General features: G+C 44.7%; 1 protein-coding gene across 3 annotated transcripts in view; it reads left to right on the top strand.

Moving 5' to 3' along the window:
- Nucleotides 1-11,804: 11,804 nt before the first annotated feature.
- Nucleotides 11,805-23,649, top strand: part of GCNT2 (glucosaminyl (N-acetyl) transferase 2 (I blood group)) — a 126,908-nt gene continuing 115,063 nt past the window's right edge. For 2 of the 3 annotated variants that reach the window (XM_081245733.1, XM_081245738.1), the window contains exon 1: nucleotides 11,844-11,910. The gene's annotated coding sequence lies outside the window, so the exon portion shown is untranslated. Of the gene's footprint in view, nucleotides 11,911-23,649 lie in introns of all 3 variants that reach the window. The other variant, XM_081245734.1, reaches the window with a different exon arrangement.

Below are 23,649 nucleotides of genomic sequence, written 5' to 3'. Positions count from 1 at the left end.
TGTGTCCCCTGCACTGGCAGGCGGCTTCCTAACCAATGCGCCACCAGGGAAGTCCCCAACCTTCCTTAAAAAAACAAAAAAAGATGCTATCACTTTTTTATCACCAGTAAAATTAAAGCAGATCATAGAATGGTAGACTGTAATGGAATTCAGGGAGCCTAATTATCATTTGCAGATAAGAAAGTTATTTCCCCCCATATAATATAAACAGTAATTGTCAGAGCCAAGACTGTGCTTCTAACCTTCAGTCCCAAGCTAGTTAGTCCTATTACCCCATTATTGTCTTCTCATGAGATAGGATAAATATTATTTCAAGAACTTGAGAACATCCTTATTGGAAATACTTTTTAAACCCAGGCTGACAGCAATTATTACTGTTGGATGGGCAGTGGCTTGTATAAATGACACACGGAAATGTCACTGCTTGATTACAGCAAAGCTAAAAAGCCCCAAGTCTACAAATTCAGATTAAATATAGAATAATGAATTTAGGAAATTTAGAGAGTATTCAAGACTAAGAAGTGGGAAGGAGGATTATGAGATGTGTAAGGGTAGTGGTGGTGTCATGGTTAATGTATTTTTACTCCCTGAAGAATTGTATACTTTTCTGGGAAAACTACAGATATGATTAATCTCATCCATTGGCAGAGTAGACAGTGAAACATATAATGTGGTACCAGGGGCACTGAGAAGTCTTCTGGAATCGTTTAATCTTAAGTTGAATTTAAGTTTTTACACCCATCATGGTACCATTGAGGCTTATCAAGATGTAAGGTCCTGGGTACTAAGTGGGGACCAGTGAGTTGTGACTCTAAAGCAGAGATTCTCATACTTTTTGTTTATAATTTTTGTGTGTGTGTGTGGTACGCAGGCCTCTCACTGTTGTGGCCTCTCCCGTTGCAGAGCACAGGCTCTGGACGCGCAGGCCCAGCAGCCATGGCTCACGGGCCCAGCCGCTCCGCAGCATGTGGGATCTTCCCGGACGGAGGCATGAACCTGTGTCCCCTGCATCGGCAGGCAGACTCTCAGCCACTGCGCCACCAGGGAAGCCCATGTTTATAATTTATAAGAACACTTTATGCCCTTAAAAATGACTAAGCACCAAAAAGAGCTTTTGTTTACGTGGGCTATATCCACTGATATCTACCATGTGACATTAAAACTAAGAAATCTTTGAAATACAAAAATATACAAGTATATATGACATTCGTCACTGAATCAATCACTGACTTTTGAAAAAGTCTACCATATACATGTGAGAGAGTGAGAATATGAAAAATAAGACTCTAAATGGCAAATAAAGTCATAGCATTATTATGAGAAAAGTTAGACCCCATGGATCTCCTTAAAGGATTTTGCAGAACCCCTTGGTGTCAGAAATCTATTTAATGTTGTTTCAGCTACATGGTTTGGGAACATACTATGACAGGCTAAAAGTGTTGGGTAGGGCTGAAAACTTTTCAATTTTACGTGTTTAAAATTATCGTATTACGAATGGAAGAAAGCACATTTATAATGGATGGATCTGACAAGCACCACCTTAACTTTGCCAAAAATGAAACAAACTGAATTTAGGTTTCTCACATTGTGATCCAATGAGAGATATGAAATATCACCTATGTAGCGGTCAGGTAAAAAATGTTTAAATTGTTTCTAACCATAAAGAAACAGTCAGACATGTCCTGATTTTAGTATGTTCTACAAGACAACTGGCCTGAATTCAATGTCACCTAAGACGAAGAAAAGGGGGCAGCGGGTAAGATTGTTCTGGATTTTAGTAGACTGAGGAAACCTTGCAACCAAATGCACATACGATCCTTGATTGGATCTTGGAACCCTGGACTGCAGTCCCCCCAACTTCCCCAAAGAGCCTATAAACGACGTTTTGAGACAAGTGGAAAATGTTGAACATGTTCTGTATATTAGATAATATTATTTTTCAATGTTCAGTTTCTTGTAGTAATAGTAGGACAATGTCTGTCCTCAGGAGATATATGCTGGAATTTTAGAGGTGATGTGTCATGCCTGCAACTTACGTTCAAGTCATTTAGAGAAAAAGAAAACTATAGATAGATATAGACATAGGGATAGATACACATGTGTTACCTATAGCAAGGAGAGAGAACAAACCAGTAGGACAACCTGTGAACAAATCGTGAACTTTGCGCCACTCTTTCAACTTTCCTCTCTAGTGTAAACTTTTTTCAAATAAAAGATTGAGGAAAAAGTATGAAAGTCAAATGTTAACCACAGATTGGGGAAAATACTTGCAATTCAGATTCCAGGGGAAACTGATGATTTTCCTAAAATATAAAGAGTTTCTAAAATTAATAAGAGAAAGATGAACTCAGTAGAAATATGGGAGAGGATGTGACCAGTTAGTTCAGATGAAAAGGATGTAAATGTCCCTTAAACATATGGAAAAGATTCTCAGTCTCTCTCATAACAAGAGAAATGCAAATTCAAACTACCCTGAGATCTCATTTCTCATCTGCCAGGTTGGCAAAAATCCAAAAGTCCGATAACTTCTGGAGACACTGTAATGTCTGTTGGATGAATCTCTGGAAAAACAGGCAGTTTGAAACCTTGCTGGGGAAATATATGCTGCTATAACTCCCAAGGAGAGCCATAAGGCAGTATCTATCAAAATTACAAAATATATGCACCCTCAATATATGCCTGTACACATGTAAAATGATACGTGTAAAAGACTATTTCAGCATTATGTAAAATAGCTAAAGATTGGAAATAACCCAAATGTCCATCAACAGGCTAACACATTGGTAATATTTGTCTACATCATCCAATAGTATATTCTTATGATGGAAATGGGGATAAGGAGACTCTTTTTATACTGATATAAAAATATTTCTAAGAGATACTGTTAGTGAAATGGGCAAGGTACAGACTTCTGCGTGTAATATTCTACTTTTATGTAAAAGAGGGAATATAAAAACATACCCTAATATTTACTTATATCTAATTTAGGAAGGATAGCTGTGTTTATGGTGGGGGAAGTTGAATGATGAGAAGTAGTGCTGGAAGGAATTATTTTTCTCTGTTTATCTTTTTTGTTTAGTTTTTTTTGAACATGTGACTATATTACCTACAAAAAGAATTAAAGTAGTTTTTAAAGTAATACGTTCTTATCAAAAATCATTTAAAATATCAAAATATATAAAGTTATAAAGTAGAAAACTACTATGAATAGTCTGGGTGGGAAGAATTCCAGACGAGCGATGTAGACACCCGCATCTCCTCCTCCCCCCACCCCAGCCACAAACACATCCACACTTGCCACAGCTGGAAAAAGAGAGTAAAAAGGTTTTCACACACACAAACATACACACGAAACACATAAAAACAGACATAGATATGTACATACAGATAATTTCTGGAACTTGCTTTTTGTACTGGAAACATACCTTGGATCTCCTTTGTCAGTACGCAGAAATCTACCTCATTCTTTTTAGTTTGGCTGCTTGGCATTCTACAGAATGGATATAACTTATCTAATCTTTGACCTATTAATGAACGTTTACTTTTGGGGAGTTTGATTTTTTACTTTTACAGATGATTGTCTGTGACCATGTTATAGTTAACCCCATGGTGTCTGGAGCCAGACTGCCTGGGTTTAAATCCCGACACCATCATCCACTAGCTGTGTGACCTTGGCCAAATGACTCTCTGAGCCTCAGCCTCCTCATCTGTATAGTGGGTAAAATAAAAAGGACCTTTGCTCATTGAGTTGTTGTGAAGATGATGAAGGCAGTCAGCCCTCCTATATTCAAAATACTTTTGTATCTTCACCGATGTGCTGGTAAATGTTGTTCAATTATCTCTCCACAGGGGAAAAGCCCTGATTTGTAGTGTGCTCTGATTTCTGTGGCATAAATACTCCAACCAGGACAGATTTCAAGCTACCAATCTGAAGTCTCTGAATGCAGGATGGGAGGAGATGAACACAGTCAGTTAAGAGCTCCTGTGAGCATTGCAGGGTGTACTTGTAAAACTAGGAACTCTGAACTACTACTGTGACCCTCTCTCTTTTCAAGTGTCTATACAGGGACTTCCCTGGTAGCGCAGTGGTTAAGAATCCGCCTGCCAATGCAGGGGACATGGGTTCAACTCCTGGTCTGGGAAGATCACACATGCTGTGGAGCAACTAAGCCCATGCGCCACAACTACTGGGCCTGCGTACCACAACTACTGAAACCTGTGTGCCTAGAGCCCGTGCTCCACAACAAGAGAAGCCACCACAATGAGAAGCCTGCACACGGCACAGAGTGGCCCCCGCTTTGCCTTCGTGGAGTCAGACCTTTAAAAAAAAACACAGGCTTGAATAAATAGATACTTGTTAAAGTGTGCACTGACTGAGGAGACAATATCTTAGGTTATTCTCACCTATATGTGGCTAAATGTGGGTTTGTCAGATTTGGGCTGGGGTGGGGGGCTGTTGAGTAGATTGTCCGTAAAAGAATGACTAAAACCTGGGGTGATATAAAGAAGTGAAAATTGGAGGGTAATGAGGAAAACTCATTCTATACATTCCATACATTTCATAATTTCTCTAGTTCATACGTGTGCAAAAAAAATTGCCCTTCTTTAACTAATTTAACACTGGGTTGCTTGAATACAGTGGGATTCTTTCAGGAAGAAGATTTTGGATTTCCTTTATCCTTCATATCCTTTCTCAAGGGCTTACTTAGTTAACTTTTCCAATTTGCATTTTGAAGTATGACAGCAATACATTTCTTACCTTTTTGATAGGAGGTAGTTTTGCAACTTGGCATGAGGGACCTGCCAAAATAGGCTCCTACTCGGTCCTCTGCAGAAACAATAAAAAAAAAAAAGAAGAAGAAGAGGGGGGGGGAGGGGGGAGGGGGAGGGGAGGGGGGAGGGGGAGGAGGAGAAGAAGAAGGAGGAGAAAGTGGGTCACGGGACCTACACCCCAGCACTTGTCTCAGCTTGGCTATGCCTCACAGCTGAGTCAGCCACCACGTGACTACTGTCTTGGCCATTGGAGACCCCAGGCTCAAACTTTTCAATTAAGTCTCTGCTATTAATCTGAATTGAGGAAGAAGAACTGGGAAAAACGCGAATATGGCTGTGGTTCAACCCCCTAATCCTCTTAGTATCTTGACATTGAGAATATTCTCTTACTGAGCTCTATGCAGAACTAGTGTAGTAACTTGAGCCGGCTCTCAGGGTAACTGTCTTTCTCGTATCAGCAATCTATTTCTCCAAGAGCCTCCTTCTCTGTTTTGGCGTTCAGGAGCTTCTATGACACAGGCAGCTGTGTGTGTGTTGATGTGGAAGAGTGTTTTGGAGGAGGGTGTATCTTTTTGTGACCTAAGTACTGATAGAGGGTATCTGATGACACAGGGAAAATTTGGATGGGGATATCCTGTGACAGAGGCAGTCTGCAGACACGTCTGGTGGGGCAGGGGAGGTTGTAAGGGAGCTGGCAGTTGGATATTTTTCTAGAGTTCCAAATGAGATCGGGGCATGCCTGACTTTGGCCCTAAGTATTACCCTTACTTACTGTATTAGTCATCTAATAGAGCGTTTAACCCTCCAGGCTCAAGGTCAGAGATGGGAAATCTGGGACACCTACCTATGTGAGGTGAGCACCTCTTTTCTCTCTCTTCTATTTCCCATCATTTTGGAGCCAGAAGAGCAGGCTCCTGCCTGTGCGACAGCTTCCTCTTCTCTGACTTCAATGTCGTAGCTACTTTCCCTATACATTGAGAATTTGTTCTAGTAAATGGGAACTAATAGGATTTGGAAAACTCACTCTCATATAAAACCTGGCTTTCAAATCTATTGCTTTGCTCCAAAATGCCATGACGCATGTCAGAAGCTGAAGAACACCTCATCAGTTCTTTTTCCAATCCCTCAGTAACAAATGCTGGTCTGCTTCCAGGAAATGGGTACCTTGGATTGACAAGAGGAAAATCACCTACAGAGAAAGACCAAAAAAAAAAAACACATTTATATTTTTCTAAACATTATCCTTGTTACAAGGATACAAGTGTTATTAAATCAACTGGGTTTTCAGTGACTTGTTTTTAGAAGAATTAGCATGAAGCAAATTGACCTAAGCCCCTTCTAATTGTCCTCCCTGCCTTTAATCTGGCATCTCTTTGCTCTGTGTGTTGTAACTTTTAGTGTCCCACTTTTAAAAAGATGAGTGGAGGAACGTCTCTGGTGGTCCAGCAGTTAGAACTCTGCATTCCCAATGCAGGAGGCCCAGGTTCTATCCCTGGTCGGGGAACTATATTCCATATGCCGCAACTAAGAGCCTGCATGCCACAACAAAGATCCCGCATGCTGCAACTAAGACCCGGTACAGCCAAATAAAGAAATACTTTAAAAACAAAAAGAGATGAGTGGATAATCAAAAATCACCAGACATTTGAGAAACACCTCTAACATAAAGATTGGTATATAAAGCAAACAAGCCAACATGGAGGAGGGAGAGGAAACAAAAAATATAGGGACCACAGTAATTAATATTCTCAGAGAACTGTGAAAAAATAATGCACCTTTGAGACAAGAGTGAAAGGGTCTAAAATCAGAGCATTCCGAGCACAAGAAAGAGCTCTTGGAAATTAAAACTAAGGAAGCAAAATGAAAAATTCAATAGACAGTGAGGAGGGTAAATTGAGAGAATAGCTCAGAAATTAGAAGAGCAAAAGAAGAATAACAATCAAAAAACCCACTAAAATGGAAAATAGGAGAGAAAAAGAAAAAAATCTGAAGATAAGCAGGAAATAATAAGTATTCCATAAAAGGAAAATAATGAAAAGCAGAGGGAGAAAATTGTCGATGAAATAACAGAGAACATTTTCAGAACAAATGGCATGAGTTTCTAGGACAAAACCTACCCACCCCCCATCATATTCCAAGATACTGGAATAAAATAACCAATCCTGAGTTGCATCATTATGAAATTTCAGAATCTTATGGACAAAAAAAGAATATATATCCTAAGCCTTCTAAAGAGAAATATAGGTCACTTATAAATACAGCCTGGGGCTTCCCTGGTGGCGCAGTGGTTGGGAGTCCACCTGCCGATGCAGGGGACACGGGTTCGTGCCCCAGCCCAGGAAGATCCCACGTGCCGCGGAGCGGCTGGGCCCGTGAGCCATGGCCGCTGAGCCTGCGCGTCCGGAGCCTGTGCTCCGCAACGGGAGAGGCCACAACACTGAAAGGCCCGCATACCACACACACAAAAAAAGTAAATACAGCCTGACATAATCCATTCTCAGGCCCTCGGCTCATTAGATATTTCCTAATTTAACCCTACTGCTCCTAAACCTTCTAAGAGTGGAGCTGGAGTTCCTCTTCTGCATAGTCCCCGAATGCCCCCTACTGTGGACTGAATTGTGCCCTCACACACCATCCTGCCCCAAGTTCGTATGTTGAAGTCCTAACTCCCTATGTGACTATTTGGATATAGGGCCTTTAGGAAGTTAAGATTAAATGAGGTCATAAAGGTGGAGCCCTTATCAAATATAATTGGTGGCCTTGAAAGAAGAGAGCCCCAAGATGATTCCAAATACCAAGAACTCCTTGTTTCAGCAACTGAATTGGGGATAGCTCCTGGAGGACCCCCTCTTCCTACTTTTCCAAAGATTTGCAGGGCTACCGTTAATGCTTTTACTTGTTGGATGCACTCTCATTGGCACTATTTGTCATGACCGTGACTGAAATCTCACCAAGTCCCTTCTAGGTGTGCCTTAGCCACTTATTTAAACTACCTCTGCCTTCCCCAACATGTTTGCCAGATTTTTTTTAGTATGTGTCCCATGTAAACACTGCATGGAATGTACTCGTGCTAGATGTTTTAAATGTTAAACACTAAAAATTAAAGACTAGTCTTTGTTAACCTAAAGTTCAGATCTAACTTGGTGTCCTGTACCTTTCCTTGCCACATCTGACAACCATACTCTTACTTTGCTCAACTGAGAGAAGTTGAGAGGGTGAGCTTACTATTCCTTCTAAAACTAGGAACAAGGGTTTTTATTAGAGCAGCTCCAACCTAAACCTGATCAGTGTGAGTTTTGTGTACATTTCCATAATCAAATGTTTTTCCAGACAGGGCTTTCTGCACCCATGTTTATAATTTCAGCACAGAAGCAAATTTCGTAGGTCCCAGTCTTCTTGTAAGTATTTAAGGAACAAACTAGCTTTGCCCTTGAGCTCTCTACTGGCCCAATAGCATGGGCTCTCTACCAAAAAACTAGCATGCCCAAGGACACTTAGAAGACTGCCCAGTCAAGGAGGTGTTGGAGCTTTTAGAGCACTCAGACTTCAATGCCCTCCACACAAGCAAGCAAAAACTTGGTTGGCCATGGGTCAAAAGCTACCTCACTGGGTACAGGGTTTCTTGTATTGCATTTCTTGAGAGTAGTCTTAACTATTGACAAATTTCCCTCAGTAATAGGGAAAATCATTTCCTCAAAGAGTGCATCTTAGGGACAAGACTTACTCTTCAAGATTTCTGACCCTGAGCACGGCTCCCAACTGGGTTGATCAGCTGTGATCGGGTCTTCTTCAAGAAGGAAAAAAGCCATGGCTTTTTCTTTTTTTAAAATTAATTTATTTGATTTGATTTATTTATTGTGTGTGTTTTTTTTTTTTTTTTGGCTGCATTGGGTCTTTGTTGCTGTGCACGGGCTTTTCTCTGATTGTGATGAGCGAGGGCTACTCTTTGTTGCAGTGCGAGGGCTTCTCGTTGTGGTGGCTTCTCTTGTTGCGGAGCACTGTCTCTAGGCGCATGGGCTCAGTAGTTGTGGCACGCAGGCTCAGTAGTTGTGGCTCATGGGCTCTAGAGTGCAGGCTCCGTAGTTGTGGCACACGGGCTTACGTGCTCTGTGGCATGTGGGATCTTCCCAGACCAGGGGTCAAACCTGTGTCCCCTGCATTGGCACGCGGATTCCCAACCACTGCGCCACCAGGGAAGCCCCAAGCCATGGCTTTTTAAAGTGGCTTTGCCACAGAGGAATATCTGTAGATCACCTTCCAGGATAAAGCCTCTCCCTCTAGTTCTGTTATGTAGGAAATCACCTTCGTGGGAGTACTCTGCCAATATAAGCTATCCCAGAGGTTACGACAGAAAAACTCTCAGAGCAAGTTAAATGCTCGAATCAGGCAGTTTATTATTAAATGTCAGATGCATAGTGGCGTTCCCACCTGATCCTGTCTGCAGCCATCTTGTCCTTCATGCCCTCATTCTCACACGAAGTGCTCAGGTCTTTCTCCCTCTGTTCAGGGGAACTATGGGGTCCTGACTAGCTGCATGTTGGCTTGTTCACCAGTGTGGAATCAGAGGACCAGCTGGTGCTGAGTCCACCCAACTCCACTCCTTGGTTCTGTCACAGAAAGTTTCTCCCCTCCCTCTACTTTAGGAACTTCCTGTTTCTCCCGTCCAACTTTCTCCTTCAGGGTGAGGTGCTATATGGCTTACTAATATCCTTCCTTTCCTCTAAGCCCACTCAGTTACTGGAAGAGGAGAAGACGGCTTTGCAACTACACATGTGAACATTTTTATCCAATACGTGGGCCTGTGTTTTCTTGGAATGTTGACTTCTGATTTGATAAGTCGTGGGAGAGAAGAACCTGCCGTCCCAGTGCCAATGAGAGGGAAGGGAGGGAGACTACACAGAAATAACCATACTAATAGCTTGAGATATAACCCTCTCAGAGAGTTACATATTTGTCACAGATTTTGAGAAGGAAGCAGTGATAAGTATATAGAAACTTAAATAAAGGAAAGTTAAAAATGAAGCAATTATTAACTCTAGAGAAAACAAAAGTTGTACAAATGTAGGGCTTCCCTGGTGGTGCAGTGGTTGGGAATCCGCCTGCCAAGGCAGGGGACACAGGTTTGACCCCTGGTCTGGGAAGATCCCACATGCCACAGAGCAACTAAGCCTGTGCGCCACAACTACTGAGCTCACGTGCCACAACTACTGAAGCCCGCGTGCCTAGAGCCCGTGCTCCGCAACAGGAGAAGCCACCGCAATGAGAAGCCTGTGCTCCGAAACGAAGAGTAGCCCCTGCTCGCCGCAGCTAGAGAAAACCTGCATGCAGCTACCCAATACAGCCAAAAATAAATAAAATAAATAAATTAAAAAAAATAAGTTGTACAAATGTAATCATTGTATACACGTGGCTCAGCTATAAATTATATTTATATAATTACCCTGTCAATACTGCATAACCAATAAAACAAAAATTGTAATATAATTATAGTGAGAGGAAAGGAGGGGTGTGTGTGTGTGTGTGTGTGTGTGTGTGTCTATGAGTGAGAGTAGGATGGAAGAGACCTAAATTATCAACTTACATAACAGGCAGTCAATAGATAATACCTGTAACTGAAAAATCAAGAAGTTGTGTAAGAATTTTACATAGGGGCTTCCCTGGTGGCGCAGTGGTTGAGAGCCCCCCTGCCAATTCAGGGGACACGGGTTCGTGCCCCGGTCCGGGAAGATCCCACATGCCGCGGAGCGGCTGGGCCCGTGAGCCATGGCCGCTGAGCCTGCGCGTCCGCAGCCTGTGCTCCGCAACGGGAGAGGCCACAACAGTGAGAGGCCCGCGCACCGCAAAAAAAAAAAAAAAAGAATGTTACATAGAAACATCGATCTCGAGGAGATAGCAGTGCCTGGTGGCTTGAAGTGATGTTTTAGTTCCCTGCCCAGGAATTAAACCTGGGTAGCCTGGATGAAAACCAGGAATCGTAGCCACTAGACCAACAAGGGTTATAGGGTAGAAGCAGTTTCCCTGGCTCTTGACCCTGTTTGAAAGCAAGGATGTTTCAAGGAGGCAAAAACTGTAAAAATAGGCACAAAATTTATTATTAGAGACACAGTGCAACACACGGGAGAGCACACAGACAAACAGTTTAGTGAAGACAGAAGCAAGGCAGAGATACACACCCAGAGAGACGTGGGCATTGTGTTCTCTAACAAGGAGAAGCTCCTTAAAGAGGCGGTTAAATCGTTTATATAGGGCAGTTCTTCTGAGCCTTTGTTTACCTTTGGCCAATTATCTTGTTGTTGTTGTCGTTTCCCACACCTGACCTGCCCTAGGACCCTCCCAACATGAATGGGCAACTTTTTTCCAAGATGGATTCCAGCCCAGAGGCCTACGGGAGGCTTGGCATCATCTATTATGGGGTGGCACCCTATCCTTTTTGACCCCCAAGGAGGCTTTCTGCACATGTGTAGTTGGGCAGGTCTCCTTGACCTCAAGAATGAGAAACATGTGCTCTCTTTATCTTTTATCTGGGCAGGACTCAGCTCAGATAAAGTGTCCACTGGAGACAAAGTCCAGCTATTTACCCTGTTCCTGTTGTTGTTTCCGTCTGAAAGTGTACACGGGAAGCTTTCCATACATGTCTAACCTGGAGCCCATCTATCTTCTCCCTCAACATGAGAATAAATGTTATAAGAAACAGCTAAAAGAATTGTCCTGGGAAGCAGGAATTTAAGGAAAAATAATACTGCTATGTTCACTCTATAGCTTAAAGTATTTTCTAGTTTTAAAATTATGTGCCCCTACTATAGTGATAAAATACATTTTAAAATAAAACGGCAAAGGTTTGATTTGGGTTTTGCCTTTTTTCCAGAAGTTAGAGATTTTCAGGCGTAGTCTGATCTGGGGCCCATCTCCATTTTTCTTCTACTCAAAGTGACAACCATGTAAAGTATACAAGGCAAGAGCCTGAAAATATTTAGAACTGCCTATCCCTCATGAACAAAAGCCTTGGGTGTGGCTTGCAGAATTGTTTCAGAGAGCTCTGAAACAGGAAGTTATTTCATTTTGTCTCCAGCTTCTGAAGTCAGCTTCTGAAGTCAGATGTGAGTATATTTTTTAGAAGTGAGAGAGTGCTGGAGCTGGGTGAGTACTGTGGCTGTCTTTGGCGTAGGGGGGTGTGGATTTAGAATGTGAAAAGAAATGCAGAAATAAGACTGCAGGAAGAAAGACTGGAGTAATTTTACGGCCTAAGGACCAAACTGGCTCAGGAGAAATCTGTTTACATTAAGGTGGTATATACTGAATCAAGCCCTGATTTATACATTTGGTAAATTCTCTTTCCACAACCATTATATGATGCTTCTCTCTGCCGGGGCTATATGCCCTCTAGACTCCTCTGGGGACTGGCTCTGTTCCTCTTTCTTTGAACAATCTTCTTTCATTTCCACATCATCTTGGACATGCCTCCGTGGACACCCGCCAGCTTCCCTCCACATCAGAGTTGTTCCATTTAAAGACTCACTACTAACTGGAAATGGCTTTCCTTGCTTGGTTGACGTTTCCGAGAGAAATCTGACAGGACCCACTCATCTTTTTGAGGGAAGCCATAAAAGCCATGGATCAGCTATGGGCTTTGGGGAGGGGATGCTGGCAAATGGTAGAATGTGGTGAAAACAAGGGCTGCATGCTGGCCGAGCAGAGGCTGAACTTTCAGGGGACAGTACTCCGAAATCCTACCCCTTGGTCTCTGTGGGCAGTTCGCTTTTTCAAGGATCCTGTGGGCAGAGATTCTCTCTAGATATTTCCTCACAGGAGGAGATGAAGAGAAACTAGGTGGTGGAACTGGAAGCTTTTTTTTTTTTTTTTTGCGGTATGCCGGCCTCTCACTGCTCCTGCATCGGCAGGCGGACTCTCAGTCACTGCACCACAAGGGAAGCCCGGAACTTGAAGCTTTTTAAGTAGAAAAAGAGGAAATTGTTTGCTCTTCTTTGGTAAAAATATATTTAATTTCTTTACGCATATATACTCAGATAATACATAGTACTCCCTCAGTGTATCAAGTGAGCAGATACATGCCTTCCCCCCGTTTTCACTTGGTTACTCCTTCTCTTCTTCCTCTCGCCCCCCCACATTAACTTCCCCTCCATCCTCAGCCCCCCAAGGTAGCTCATGTAACTGCCATGTTTTTCTTCTCATATAGTTAGTTTTCTTCTCAATGGTTAGTTTGATGTGTCGACCTGGGTGGGTTATAGTACCCAGTAATTTAATCAAACACTCGTCTAGGTGTTGCTGTGAAGGGGTTTTGTAGATAATGTTGACATCTACAGTCAGTTGACTTTAGGTAAAGGAGATTACCCTCAGTAATGTGGGTGTGCCTCATCCAACCCTGAAGGCCTTAAGAGCAAAAACTGAGGTCCCTTGAGAACAGAAACATCAAAATTCTGCCCGGGGGCTTCCCTGGTGGCGCAAGTGGTTGAAAGTCTGCCTGCCGATGCAGGGGACACGGGTTCGTGCCCCGGTCTGGGAAGATCCCGCATGCCGCGGAGCGGCTGGGCCCGTGAGCCATGGCCGCTGAGCCTGCGCGTCCGGAGCCTGTGTTCCGCAACGGGAGAGGCCACAAGAGTGAGAGGCCCGCGTACCAGAAAAAAAAAAAAAAAAAAAAAAAAAAAAAATTCTGCCCGGGTTACCAGACTGGCACCCTGCTCTACAGGTTTCAGACTTGTCAGCCCCGCAGTCGCATGAGCCAATACCTTAAAATAAAAATCCGAAGAACCCTGGTTGATATAATACTTACTCACTTAATCATATAAATATTAACATACTGATAGAGACATACAGGTTTTTGCTATCTTTTGATTTGCAAAAATGAGATCATATTGTAAATGTGTTTCTTCATCTTGCTTTTTCTCATCAACATTTAAAAGGCTGCCTAACACTCCTTGGTCCTTATGAGTGCATATGAAACACGAAATGGTTCATTGAGTCATTCTCCTACTAACTGAAAATCACTCTGTTTTCTTTTTTTCCCACTATGAGTGATGCTACAACAAGTATCCTTGTGTGTGCCTATGTGTATAGACGGATGTATAAAGACTGACAGCCCCACCCCTAGCCAGGGACCCAAGGCCTGTGCCCATGTGTGGGTAAAATGAGGGGGTGGAGGTGAGAGGGGGAGATTTTCTGAGACGCCTTGACACAGGGGCCCAATGCGCTGTGAATCTGAAACCTGTGGGTGAAGTCTTAATGTGAGCTAAGTTTAGATGGGGAGGATAGAGATGCAGTGGTTGACGGGATTAAGGTGAAAGTCTGGGGACTTCCCTGGCAGTCCAGTGGTTAGGACTCCGCACTCTCACTGCTGAGGGCCCGGGTTCAATCCCTGGTTGGGGGGAACTAAGATCCTACAAGCAGTGTGGCACTACCAAAAAAAAAAAAGATGAAAGTTTGAATGAAAATTGGGATTTTCAAACAATGTGAAATGGTAATGGCTCCTTTACCTGAATGCATTATTGGGATGGATATTATGTCCTACTAGGCATTGCTTCTCCTAATTAAGTTTGTAAAACAGAGGCATGTAAGTTTGCCCTCGGGCCGGTCTTGATTGAACATGATGAATGGGAACCTGAGGACTGCTGAGCCCCCACAGTGGTTGATTTAAAACAATATAGAATACCTGGTTGGCAAAAGGAGATTACCACTTTAATTAATGACATGCTAGAAGCTGGCGGGCTGGTACCAATGAATGCTCTGCACAGTAGCCCTGTGTGGCACAGGGAAAAGGTAGATGGCGCCTGAAGATTCACAGCAGACCAGTGAGGCTTAACTAAGGTTGTGTTGCCCACAGCCCCAGCTTCACCCTCAAAAAATACAACAGGCTCAAGAAGACTGGGGCTCTGATTAATCTCTAGAATGCTTTCTTCTCTGTTTCAAACTCAAAAAGAGCCAACTGTAGTCATGTGAGAAGGACTCCAGTTTGTGTTCACTGTCCTGTCACAAGATTACCTGAACTCACCAGTTTACTGTCATAATTTGGTCAGAAGCGATTGGGCCTTGTTGCAGGTCCTGCGTGTAAGATTATAGCATACTGATGACATAACGAAAATATTGGAAACTGCAGAGCAAGCTAGGACTGACTTGAATGCAGTGATGGATCACATGACCAACTGAAGCTGGTTAATAAATCTAGCAAAGATCCAAGAGCCTGCCTGAAACGTGAAATCCTCAGGACTGTCATGGTCCAGAGCCATTCAAGGTATTCCACAAGAGACTAAACATTAAGTGCTATCACCACTCACCCTTAGGACCCAGCAAAACCTCCAGCCTTTGGTTAGCTTATTTGGATTCTGGAGAATGCATATTCTACATCTGGAAATACACTAGCTCCTATCTGTAAGAATACCGAGGAAAGCCATATCTAGTTGAGGATCTGAACAAAAGCAGGATGTATCTGAATTACAAAATGCGATGGCTCTTTCACCACCTTTGGGGCCTTGGGGTCCCCACTCAAATATGATTTTGGAAGTGCCTGCCTCTCCCACTCATGCAGACCAGAGCCAATGGCATAAGCCCATGAGCACCTACCAGTGGCAACCATTGGGATTTTGGACCAGAAAATTTCCAAATTCTGCCTCCCGCCCCTTACACATTATTTGAGAAACAATTACTAGTGAGCTATTTGACATTGATTTGGACTTCCTTAATAACTGTAGGTCATCCAAAATCATGAAATCTGAAGTGTCCACAGTGTCCTGGTGATGTCAGAGAAACACTCTTACAAGGAAGGCAGTGCTCAGAGGAGTTCCATTAAAAATGGAAATGGTTTACACAGGAGCATGCTACCAGGGGAACGCAGGGTGGTACTCACCATACCCACAGCAGGTAGCTTCTTTTCCCCATGACTGACTTTGGAACCACTTGAAGAACTGCTGGGACTTACTGCCTCATGGCCAATGGTGCTATGAACGTCTCTCAATTGACCAACAAAGAGCTGGCTGGTTTACAGATGACAGTTGCAAGATGAATAAACAGTATCCTGTCTGGAAAGACCGATTAAAGAAAGTAAGAATAAGTCAGCTCAATGGGCTGAATTGCAGGCTATTCTAGCAGCGATGGAAGAATTGAACAATGGGAAAAGCTCCTACATTTGGGTTTTCACTGACTCATGTGCAGTAGCTAATGGCCTGGTCGTATGGTCAAGTGATTGGACAATGGAAAACTGGACTATTAAAAGGATGCTCATGGGCTTCCCTGGTGGCGCAGTGGTTGAGGGTCCGCCTGCCGATGCAGGGGACACGGGTTCGTGCCCCGGTCCGGGAAGATCCCACATGCCACGGAGCGGCTAGGCCCGTGAGCCATGGCCGCTGAGCCTGTGTGTCCGGAGCCTGTGCTCCGCAACGGGAGAGGCCACAACAGTGAGAGGCCCGCGTACGGCAAAAGAAAAAAAAAAAAGCTGCTGGGTTTGCATGTGTGGCAGGTCACTGTGAACCACAGTTGCTCCACTGTCTTTGGTAGCCTTGCTTCTCTTCCTTATTCGTGGCCACCTGTGTTAGCTTTGCAATCTGAATGGAATGAGACTGAAGCAGGACCTTCGGATGGCGCCCCAGAAGGCTGGGGCGGCTGGTCACTCACCCTGCTCTTCCTTTCCTGGCAAGGGGACCTCTTTCTACTGCTGGTGCTGAGCACTGCCAGCCCAGGGATGGGCTGATGAAAGCAAAATTAAGCTGTCTTCCTTCTCTCTGTGTGCACTTATTCTTGGGTTTGTTGTTCTGCTCTATTGCTGAAGTTTCTTAAGTTGACGTAAGTGGGCTCCAGAGCCCTCTGTTTTTGTTCATGGATAGCCGTGTCGTTGTGGCCCTTCGCAGGGGTGGGGCAGAGCCTGGGGTTTCCTATGCCGCCATCTTGGTGACATCATTCTAAGGGGCACATTAAGTAGGACATGTCAATGCCCATCAGAAAAACTCCCTTCTTGGGACTTCCCTGGTGGCGCAGTGGTTAAGAATCCGCCTGCCAATGCAGGGGACATGGTTCGAGCCCTGGTCCGGGAAGATCCCACATGCCGCAGAGCAACTAAGCCCGTGCGCCACAACTACTGAGCCTACGCTCTAGAGCCTGAGAGCCACAACTACTGAAGCCCGTGCACCTACAGCCCGTGCTCCACAACAAGAGAAGCCACCGCAATGAGAAGCCTGCACACCGCAACGAAGAGTAGCCCCGGCTCGCCACAACTAGAGAAAGCCCGTGCGCAGCAACAAAGACCCAACGCGGCCAGAAATAAATAATAAATAAATTTTAAAAAAAGAAAATGAGAGAAGAAAAACTCCCTTTTTGGGAATTCCCTGGCGGTCCAGTGGTGAGGACTCTGTGCTTCCAGGGCAGCACTGCAGGGGGCACGGGTTCGATCCCTGGTTGGGGAACTAAGATCCTGCATGCCGCACGGCATAGCCAAAAAAAAAAAGAAGAAGAAAAATTCCCTTCTAGGTTTGGAAGGTGATTGGATCCACCAAGTGGACCCTTTGGACACCTGGGTCCATGAAATGAGTGGATGGACGTGAGGCGTACTGCAGCAATGCAGAGAAGGACTAAAGTCAGACGCCTTCTGAGGCACAGAACAATAACCAGAACTGTTCTGTCAACAAGAGAGACAGAGAGTGCAGATGACTATGGGGGAAATTCCCTGGGGGAAGGCCTTGCACATAGCTGGCAAGTGGACTACACCCCCGGGGACTATGAATGGGTCGTAACAGTGATAGACGCTCACTCTGGAATGGGCTTCGCGTAGGCAGTGGTAGACACAAATGCTCAAAATACTGTTAAAGGATTGGAACAGAAGGTCCTTACCCATTTGGGCTGCCAAGTTACATTTCTTCAGGCCAAGGGATGTCCTCTCCAGCCCATAATATCCAACAGTGTCCATTATCAAATGGACAAATCACATTGCATATCCTCATTAGAGTAATGGTTTAATAGAGGAGCAGAACAGACAGTTGAAACATTGGTTGTCGTAAACCGGGGGTGGCAGGGGGGAGAGAAAGGCATGCAGCACAGGCTTACATGCCTCCCCGAGTGTGTGCTCACACTCCACAAGAGGGGGCCTCAGTAGCTTCCTCTGCCGGGGTGGGGGGCCGGTGTGGAGGAGAGGGAGTGAGGGAGGATGCTGGTGCGACTCTGTAACTTTCTTTTTTCCTACTCGATGCAGTCACCCCAGGACTAGGGATGCAATTGCAGGTGCTGGAAGCAGGGATGAGTCTTTTTTCTTTTCTTAATATTTATTTATTTGGCTGCACGGGTCTTAGTTGCAGCACGCGGGTCTTCAGTTGCCAGGCTCGGGATCTTTTAGTTGCGGCACGTGGGATCTAGTTCCCTGACAAGGATCGAACCCGGGCCCCCTGCATTGGGAGCACAGAGCCTTAACCACTGGACCACCAGGGAAGTCCCAGCAGGGATGATTCTTGAGCAAGTAACTATCTCTTTCAACCTTTGGATCAGAATTCCTACAGTCCTGATAGGGTGAATTGTACCTTCACCCTGTCTAGAAAAGTTGGGGTGACAGTGAATGTACTGTTCTTCACCTGGGTAACCCCCTACTCTATACGAATGGGGGGGGACCAAGGGGGAGACACTGGCTAGACTAGTATTGCTGCCAGCAACCTGGACCAGCACACAGGCCGAAATGAATGTCCCTTCCAAAGGTGAAAAAGTCTGGGTAAAAATAAATGACAAATGGAGAGAAGGAGAGATAATAGCTGAGAGGAAAGGAATGAATAAGCGGGGCATGCAATGAGGGAAATCCAACTTTATATTATTGATAATACCTCAAAAGAGGCTCAGAACGAGAAGTTCATATTATCTTTTAGGACAATTGTACCTGACACCTGGGAGGGTAAAGCGATGTTTGCCAAGACCAGCCCAGGTTTGGGAACCTGAAAAGGTCTAGTGGCAGCCTGTAAACTTGAGGCATCACTCTGGGAGTCATGCTAGATGGATGGTTAATGACTAAATGGACTCTAGTTAGTGACTAAGAGGACGTTACTAGACTCCGTTTAGCCATTAACAATAAGTCCAGTTTTGACTCTAGTTTTGTTTTGTTTTGTTTTGTTTTGTTTTTTGCGGTACGTGGTCCTCTCACTGCTGTGGCCTCTCCCGTTGCGGAGCACAGGCTCCGGATGCGCAGGCTCAGCGGCCATGGCTCACGGGCCCAGCCGCTCCGCGGCATGTGGGATCTTCCCGGACCGGGGCACGAACCCACGTCCCCTGCATCAGCAGGTGGACTCTCAACCACTGCGCCACCAGGGAAGCCCTGACTCTAGTTTTTTGACTCCTATTTTTCAGGCTCTATTTACTACAAGGAATGTGGGAGGGAATTATGGGAGCACCTTTTCCTTCTGGGACTTCAGAACATGAGGTGTATGGCTCCTAGTGGACTGATGTCTGTGTAACCATGAACCTTGATGTCTGAATACTTGGAAAGGTCCCTAGTTACAGTGGACAAAATACAATGGCAGCATGTCCAACATGCCACTGCTATGCATGAACGCACATCACCCCTTTTTTGTGGATGGAAAATTATTATGCAGAAAAGAGGAATACAGTAGGTGTCGGATGAGATTATAGCATAAGCATCATGTGGTGGATCCAAGCGCCCCTGCGGTACAGCCCCGCTCTGAGACCGAGGAGGCTGTGGGAGGCTTTGTGGCACACTCAAACTAGATTACATCTACTTGTGACTACCACTCGTCTACCCCTATTACGGGGAACCCAACATTGTGGGGTGCAAAATAGGTATCCCAATTGCACTCATGCTGCAGCACACGATGCAACAACATGCGTGGTAGATTATACAACACTGGCCCACAAGACAGAAAAAGACCATAGGGGAGAGAGGTACTGGCCCAGGTAGTCTGGGACAAGCAAAGTTGGCTTTAATGAGGAGTGACATTAAGAGGGAAAAGACTGATTAACTAGAATAGATGGATTAGAGGGAGTTCTCTTCCTGGAAGAAGGAAAATGTTGAGTCAGCCTGGAAAGAAACGGAGGCTTTAGCAAAGTGAGTCAGGCAGACTCAGCAAATAATGCCGGATAATGCTAGAACCCAGCTTTGGGAAAGGTTCTGGGCCACCACGCAACGGAGCCTCTTGAGTATTTTAAATACCAGTGGAGGCTGAAGCAGCCGCGGGTCTTGTCCCTCAATCCTAGCTGCAGCCGGCTGCTCACGGGCACACCTCTGGGAATCTCGTGGTTCTCCAAATTTATGGAAGTTTTCTGGGGGCACTTGTAACTTACACTGATGTACTGTGACTGCTCTCACCCCGGAATAGGTCAAAATCATATCGGGACTTCCCTGATGGTCCAGTGGTTAAGACTCTGCGCTCCCAACGCAGGGGGCCCGGGTTCGATCCCTGGTCTGGGAACTAGATCCCGCATGCCGCAACTTAAGGTCCCGCACACGGCAATGAAGATCCCGCATGCCACAACAAAAGACCTGGCGCAGCCAAATAAATAACTATTTAAAAATAAATAAATACATAACTAAAAGCAAAACCATATCATGTCTGCTCAAGCCCTTCTCTGGCTTGCCTCATAGTAGAAGCCAAATTATCCCAAGTGCCTGCTGATCTGGCCCTGCTGTTTCTCCTCTTGACTTTCCTCTTCTCCTCATCCCTTCCTTTCTCTCCTCACTCCTTTGGTTCCATGTTGCCATGTGCTGCTATTTGCCTGTGCCAAACACAATCCCACCTCAGGACCTTTGCATGTGCTGCCATCTCTGCTGGATTGCTTTTTCTCCAGAAATCTTCAGGGCTCACTTCTCCTCCCCATTCAACTCTTTGCTCAGTGGTCACCTTGACTGAGAAACCCCTCTGACCGCTCAGTTTAAATGGCACGTACCCCCGCCCCATTGACCCTCACACTGTCTATCCCTCCACCCTGCTTGGATTTTCTCCGTAGCACCTGAAGTATTATACATGTGTTTGTTTATGTGTATATTAGCTCTGTGAATAGAGGGGCTCTGTCTTAATTTCTGAAGTATCCCCAGAACAAAGAACAGGCAGTATCCCCAGCATCTTGGCACACACTGGGCGCTCAACCAATACTGACTGAATGAATAAGAAATAGCAGATAAAACTAAAGTTTTAATGACTATACTGTACCACTGAACTATTTGCATTTTACTTGAGGCTTAAAAAGAGATACACAGGGCCTCCCTGGTGGCGCAGTGGTTGAGAGTACTCCTGCCGATGCAGGGGATACGGGTTCGTGCCCCGGTCCGGGAGGATCCCATATGCCGCGGAGCGGCTGGGCCTGTGAGCCATGGCCGCTGAGCCTGCGCATCCGGAGCCTGTGCCCCGCAACGGGAGAGGCCACAACAGTGAAAGACCCGCATACCGCAAAAAAAAAAAGAGATACACTTTCATCTGAAGAAATGGATGGTGAACACTCACAGAATCTTCCTTGTAAGTGAGGGAAATGTTTTTGGTGGAGAGGCCTTTCACATACCCTCATGTTACAGCAGGTCAGAGAAATTCTGCTCTTGCCACCTGCCAGCTGGGCTGTGTGTGGGGGTCAGGGATGGAACCCCGGATCTAACAGCCCTGTCTGATAGAATCTTCTATGCTGATGGAAATGTTTTATACTTGTACTTTCCAACAGGAAAGCACAAGCCACGAGAGTGTGGCTACTGAGCACTTGATATGCAGCTAGTCTGACCGAGAAACTGAATTGTCAATCTATTTAATTTCAACAACTCAGGGGCTGAGTCCAGACGACCAGGGTCCTCTGAAAAAGAGAGCCAGAGAGCTCCCTGCAGGCTTCGTGACAGACCCCACCCCCAGCCACACCCCGATGGCATGGACCAGCCCAATTACATTTCCACTGCAGCTTCCACCAAGGTTTAAAAGGACCTGAGACAATGTGATTCCCTAGCTAACTAGTTCTATAAGGCCCAGCCCAGATCAATTTCTATTCCCCAAGAGTCCCAGGACCCCGGTGAGATACATCCTCTCTCTCTTGTCAAGAAGAGGAAACTGACTCACAGTATGACTGTCACAAGCCGAGGCCTCAGAATAATTTGCAGACTAGGTGAGGCTGGGTTTAGCTACATACCAACCCTCACCCACTCAGCAGGTGGGTGGGTCTGTGACATAAATACAAACCTGTTAGAACCTGGGCGTGATTATAATAGCTTTGATGGTATGCCAGATACTGTTCCAAGTGGTTTACATGATGGAGTAGATGCTAGCATTATTCCATTTCACAAGAAACTCATGTACAGACAGGTCAAGTTTGCCAAGATGACGCACCTTGTGTGAAATGATCAATGTTTTAAGCTGCTACATGTTGGAGAGCTTTGTTATACGGCAAGAGCTGACTGATGTTGGAGCTTTTCTAGGGGGACTCGGCTATCCTGGCTACAGCAGGATAGCACATTGGCCAAAGATGGCACAACAGGTAAACGGTAAAGTGAGGATTCAAACCTGGGAGTCTGATGGCAGAGCCACGAACCATGGCTGTATCAGCTGAGGTTCTTGGTGGCCAGCAACAGAAAACAATGCTCGCTAACACGTCTTTCAAGTTTTTGTAGAAAAGGCGATAGCACGGCCTGCGCCGTTTCCCCATTCTCTTTGAGATCGTGACCTTCTTCAAAGCCTGGGCCTCTAAGGTGACTGCTTATCTTTATTGTCCTTTCCTACCTGCTCTTTTTTAAATTAATTAATTGATTGATTGATTAATTTTTAAAACATCTTTATTGGAGTATAATTGCTTTACAATGGTGTGTTAGTTTCTGCTTTATAACAAAGCTATACATATACATATATCCCCATATCTCCTCCCTCTTGCATCTCCCTCCCACCCTCCCCATCCCACCCCTCTAGGTGGTCACAAAGCACCTAGCTGATCTCCCTGTGCTATGCGGCTGCTTCCCACTAGCTATCTATTTTACGTTTGGTAGTGTATATATGTCCATGCCACTCTCTCACTTTGTCACAGCTTACCCTTCCCCCTCCCCATATCTTCAAGTCCATGCTCTAGTAGGTCTGTGGCTTTATTCCCGTCTTACACCTAGGTTCTTATGACCTTTTTTTTTTTTCTTAGATCCATATATATGTGTTAGCATATGGTATTTGTTTTTCTCTTTCTGACTTACTTCACTCTGTATGACAGACTCTAGGCCCATCCACCTCACTACAAATAACTCAATTTCGTTTCTTTTTATGGCTGAGTAATATTCCATTGTATATATGTGCCACATCTCCTTTATCCATTCATCTGCTGATGGACACTTAGGTTGCTTCCATCTCCTGGCTATTGTAAATAGAGCTGCAATGAACATTTTGGTACATGACTCTTTTTGAATTATGGTTTTCTCAGGGTATATGCCCAGTAGTGGGATTGCTGGGTCATTTGGTAATTCTATTTGTAGTTTTTTAAGGAACCTCCATACCGTTCTCCATAGTGGCTGTATCAATTTACATTCCCCCCAGCAGTGCAAGAGTGTTCCCTTTTCTCCACACCCTCTCCAACATTTACTGCTTCTAGATTTTTTGATGATGGCCATTCTGACCGGTGTGAGATGATATCTCATTGTAGTTTTGATTTGCATTTCTCTAATGATTAGTGATGTTGAGCATCCTTTCATGTGTTTGTTGGCAATGTGTATATCTTCTTTGGAGAAATGTCTATTTAAGTCTTCGGCCCATTTTTGGACTGGGTTGTTTGTTTTTTTGTTATTGAACTGCATGAGCTGCTTGTAAATTTTGGGGATTAATCCTTTGTCAGTTGCTTCATTTGCAAATATTTTCTCCCATTCTGAGGGTTGTCTTTTGGTCTTGTTTATGGTTTCCTTTGCTGTGCAAAAGCTTTGGAGTTTTATTAGGTCCCATTTGTTTATTT

This window comes from Mesoplodon bidens (assembly GCF_964165515.1).
Source record: "Mesoplodon bidens genome assembly, chromosome: 10".
In the NCBI taxonomy this organism is placed as follows: domain Eukaryota; kingdom Metazoa; phylum Chordata; class Mammalia; order Artiodactyla; family Ziphiidae; genus Mesoplodon; species Mesoplodon bidens.
This window is presented reverse-complemented; position numbering and strand designations above follow the sequence as displayed.